This window comes from Pelodiscus sinensis, chromosome 4, assembly GCF_052426305.1.
Source record: "Pelodiscus sinensis isolate ZL-2025 chromosome 4, ASM5242630v1, whole genome shotgun sequence".
In the NCBI taxonomy this organism is placed as follows: Eukaryota; Metazoa; Chordata; order Testudines; family Trionychidae; genus Pelodiscus; species Pelodiscus sinensis.
The window spans coordinates 125,198,225-125,203,489 of record NC_143055.1 but is presented as its reverse complement, the minus strand read 5'-3'; the positions used below and the strand labels follow the sequence as shown (position 1 = coordinate 125,203,489).

General features: G+C 47.4%; 1 protein-coding gene across 7 annotated transcripts in view; it reads right to left on the bottom strand.

Annotated features, from left to right (window-relative positions):
• The window catches only part of TMEM150C (transmembrane protein 150C), an 86,508-nt gene that overhangs the window by 2,404 nt on the left and 78,839 nt on the right, over nucleotides 1-5,265 (bottom strand). The window lies entirely within an intron of this gene.

Genomic DNA, 5,265 nt, shown 5'->3' with positions numbered 1-5,265 from the left:
CTGGAGAAGAGCTGTCAAGGAGAACATGTCTTGCAGTAACAGTCCAGGGTAAGAGCAGGTACAGCGGCACTGGGTTGAGTTTCAGATGGGGGAGAAAATACAATCTTGCCTTCCTTTTACACCTAAGTATAATCCACTGGAGAGTGACAACCAATGTGCAATTAAAACCGGTATTTAACAGAGGATCAGGGACAAGCTGAATGTCAGCTATGCAATTCAACAGGAAACTGAATAAACTGGGAACATTTCAAGGCTGTCACTTGTGGCAACGCTTTCATGTGGATATTGAACGTGCTCCTATTCCTGCTAAATTGTGCTTAGCCTTAGTCATCTCAAAGCATTTGACAGAGAAGGGGAAATATCGACAGGGCCAGTCTCTGTCTAACCTTATTTTGGGATTAGGCTAAACCCACTTGTTACTCCTACTGGCCACTCGTTCCAGAGCCTATGCAAAACAGCCTTTGTGGGAAGTCTGGAAACACCAGTAAAAATACAGTCTCTTGTCCAGTATACTGAGGAAAAAGCACCACAGTTTAAGATCAAATCTCCGAGTTTCCTCAGGGTTTTTTGCGCTGTCATCCTATTTGGACTCAGCTCCCTGGGACAGGGACTGTGTCTTTGTATCTCATGCCCTGTTAAGCACACAGCCGGCGTTTAGCAAACGCTGACTTCTTTTGTCTCATCTACAGTATTAAAACTCCCAGGCCAGCCATCTGGTTACAACACAAACTTCCCTAACATGGTTAAAACACCTGGACTTTGTAGGGCTAGAACATGGTTGAAATAAGATTTTGTTCCTTCCTGCAGTCTGAGACCTGGCCAAACTGGGGGACCCTCCACATGGCAACCAAGTCCCTCAACAAAGCGTAGATGTGGCCTCTGACCTACTTATCCACCTACCTTTTGTAGAGGATTATTGTTTAACCTGCATCCCGAGAAGAAAGAATCACACACATTTACAACTAAGAATGAACAGTCTTCCACAGAGCTTAATTCTCCAGGCTGAATTGATCACAAAACAGGCCATTAGAATCCGTTCCTTTGGGTCACAGTCAGTCATAATGTAAGCAGTCCCAGTTCCCATTTAAGCAGCGAATGGGAGTTGCGATCTTATGGCTGAATTTGGCTCTAAGGATCTCCTACTTCCTCCACATTTTCAGGGTTGTTCTCAGGTTATGCCTGAGGGTGAAATTCATCCCATGCAAAGGGCCAGCTCAAGGCCATTACCTCATGTTAGGCCTATTTTGCGAGTTGATGTGGGTGTTCAGTGTTAGACAGGCCTGGTGTTGTGGCCCTCTGCCCAAGATGAATATCACCAGGATGCAGTTACCAGACACCAGCGCACTGCGGTTATAGGGTTTTGCCAGTAACATGTAGCACGTTAGTTCATGAGCTTCTGTGGAGGTAAAGAGAAGGACTGGCCCCTGACTCACAGCAGCCTGCCTTAAGCCTCTCAGGATGTCGTCCTTTCACCAGACCCAACTTGCTGCAGTTCTCTGTGCAGAATCTTACACCAAACTCTCTGAAACTGAAGTTGCTGGTAGAAGAGCATGAAAAGGTACAGACCAAGCAAATTATCAGGGATACATCAAGCAAAATCACAAGACTAGTCTCTCTGGAAACAAATGTTTGTAGCTGGAAAGGATGGAGGACATCAGACTGGTGTAACTCCTAACATCAGGTGAAATTTTCAAAAAATTAAATTGCATTCTCAAAATGGGAATTAGGTGCTTATGAAAATTTTATCCTAAATAAACCTTCAAAACACTTCGGAACTCCAGAAGCTTGGCTTCTTTAGTTTCCTGAGACATTTCATGGTCTACAAGCGACCAAGGAGCTTGAGAACAGGTGAGTGCTAACAGGGAGTTTAGAGAGGGAGTTCTCCAGCTAGAGGAGAAGCAGATACACGACTCTTGAGGGAAGTGTGTGTTGTCTTTGGGGCTTTCTTGCTGTGTGCTTAGATTGTGTTTGTGAGTGAGGGTTGGTGTGTGTTCTTTTTTGTTTTGTTGGGTTTTTTTCCCGTGTTTGTGAATGAAGCTTTTTTTTCCCCCCCCCTTCCCCTTTGCCCCTTCCCCTCCCCTTCATAGAGTGTGTGCTGTGATTGGCAGGTGGAAACAGTTGGCTTCTAATTAAAGTTTGAATTCTAGAAGCCTCTGCTGATTGGCTGAGCCTTGCTAGGGGGAGGGACCCCAGGGCTTTATAAGGCACTGGGCAAGCAACCAAGGAGCTTGCTAACAGGTGAGTGCTAACAGGGAGTTGGGAAGGGGAGAGGGAAGGGGGTGAGGTTCTCTTGCCTTCTTTTTAAATCCCTTCTCCAGGACAGCAGCGATGGGTGGTGATAGGTCTACTGTTGTTACCTGCACTGAGTGTGCCATGTTTGTCTTCCTCTTGGAAGAAAGAACGGATTTCATCTGCACTAAGTGCAAGCTGGTCGACATTTTGGAAGAAAAAATTAGAGGGCTGGAGGCCCAAGTGTTGACCCTACGCTCGATCAGAGAGGATGAAGACTTCCTCGATAGAAGGCAGCGTTTAATCCTTCAAGCACAGCAGGCGGAAGAGCCAGAGAGGGCAGTACAGGACCAGGAAGAGAGCTGGCAGCATGTAACTTCTAGAAGGGGAAAAAGGCCAGCATGGGAATCCCCCAGTGCTATAGAGGTAAGCAATCGCTTTCAGGCTCTCTCCGCGGGCTCAGCAGTGTTGAATGGTTTGGATGGGTCCTCACAAGGAAGAAAATGGAAGGGAACACCATCTATTGGAAAGCATGGGATGCGTAGTCCTAGGGATGGGGGTTCCACGGCCACCATCCCCAAAGGAAAACGACGGGTGGTGGTGGTTAGGGACTCCCTCCTAAGAGAAACTGAGCCATCCTTCTGCCGTCCGGACCTGGAATCTCAAGAGGTGTGCTGCTTACCGGGAGCTCGCATTCAGGATATGACTGAGAGGCTTATCAAACTGGTCAAACCTTCGGATCACTACCCCTTCCTGCTTCTCTACGTGGGAACTAATGATACGGCCAAGAACAACCTTGAGCGGGTTACTGCGGATTATGTAGCGCTGGGAAGAAGGATCCAAGAATTCGGAGCGCAAGTGGTGTTCTCGTCCATCCTTCCTGTTGAAGGGAAAGGAGTGAGCAGGGATCGTCGAATTGAGGAAGTCAATGAGTGATTGCGCAGGTGGTGTCGCAGAGAGGGCTTTGGTTTCTTTGACCATGGGACTCTGTTCCGGGCTCAAGGGTTGTTGGGAAGAGACAGGATCCACCTAACCAAGAGAGGAAGGAGAATCTTTGCAGGCAGGCTTGCAAACCTAGTGAGGAGGGCTTTAAACTAGGTTCGTCAGGGGACAGTGAGCACAACCCTGAGGGGAGTGGGAAAGTTGGATACCAGAAAGAAATGCAAAGAGGAACAAGCAAGAAAGGTGGACCCCTGATTCAAATGGAGAAGATAGGGCGATCAACTGGCTATCTGAGGTGTTTGTACACTAATGCGAGAAGCCTGGGCAACAAACAGGAACAAATGGAGGCCCTGGCCCACTGAAGAAATATGATTTAATTGGGATAACGGAGACTTGATGGGATGACTCACATGACTGGAGCGCTGTCATGGAAGGGTATAGACTGTTCAGGAAGAACAGGCAGGGGAGGAAAGGAAGAGGAGTTGCACTATATGTAAGAGAGCACTATGATTGCTCTGAACTCCAGTATAAAGAGGAAGAAAAACCTGTTGAGAGTCTATGGCTTAAGTTTAAAGGAGCAAACAACAGCAGTGATGTTGTGGTTGGTGTTTGCTACAGGCCACTGAATCAGGTGGATGATGTAGATGAGGCTTTCTTCAGACAACTGAGAGAAGCTTCCAGATCGCAGGCCCTGATTCTCAAGGGGGACTTTAATCACCCTGACATCTGTTGGGAAACCTATACAGCAGTACACAGGCAATCCAGGAAGTTTCTGGAGAATGTTGGGGATAACTTCTTGTCACAAGTGCTGAAGGATCTGACCAGGGGCCATGCGCAGCTTGACCTTCTGCTCACAAAGAGGGAGGAACTAATAGGGGAAGTAGAGGTGGGTGACAACCTGAGAAGCAGTGAACATGAGATGATAGATTTTAGGATCCTGACTAAAGAAAGAAAAGAGAGTAGTAAAATACACACCTTGGACTTCAAAAAAGATGATTTTGACTCCCTCAGAGATTTGAGGGCAGACCGTCCTGGGATGCTAACATGAAGGGGAAAGGAGTCCAGGACCACTGGCAGAATTTTAAAGAAGCCTTATTGAAGGCACAGAAAGAAACCATCCTGACATGTAGCAAGAGAGGCAAACATGGTAGGAGACCGGATTGGTTTACGGGGGAAATCCTTGGTGAACTTAAGCATGAAAAAAGGAATGCATGGGATGCGTAGTCCTAGGAATGAGACATATCAGTGGATGTGATATACCTTGACTTTAGTAAGGCTTTTGATACGGTCTCCCACAATATTCTTGCCAGCAAGTTAAGGGAATGTGGATTGGATAAACAGACGGTAAGATGGATAGAAAGTGGGCTAGAAGGCCGAGCCCAGCGGGTAGTGATCAACGGCTCGGTGTCAGGATGGCGCATGGTTTCTAGCAGAGTGCCCCAAGGTTCGGTTCTAGGACCGGTTTTGTTCAATATCTTTATTAATGATCTGGATGAGGGGATGGATTGCACCCTCAGCAAGTTTGCAGATGATACTAAGTTAGAGGGAGATGTAGATACGCCTGAGGGCAGAGATAGGGTCCAGAGTGACTTAGACAAATTGGCGGATTGGGCCACAAGAAATCTGAGGTTCAACAAGGACAAGTGCAGAGTCCTGCACTTGGGACGGAAGAATCCCAAGCATTGTTATAAACTGGGCACCAACCAGTTAAGTAGTAGTTCTGCAGAAAAGGACCTGGGGGTTACAGTGGATGAGAAGCTGGATATGGTGCCCTTGTAGCCAAGAAGGCTAATGGCATATTGGGCTGCATTAAGAGGAGTATTAAGCAGATCCAGAGAGGTCATTATTCCCCTTTATTCGGCTCTGGTGAAGCCACATCTGGAGTATTGTGTCCAGTTCTGGGCCCCCCACTACAAAAAGGATGTGGACACATTGGAGAGGGTCCAGCGGAGGGCAACCAAAATGATTAGGGGGCTGGAGCATATGACCTATGAGGAGAGACTGAGGGAGTTGGGTTTGTTCAGTCTGCAGAAGCGAAGAGTGGGGGGATTTGATAGCAGCCTTCAACTTCCTGAAGGGAGGTTCCAAAGAGGC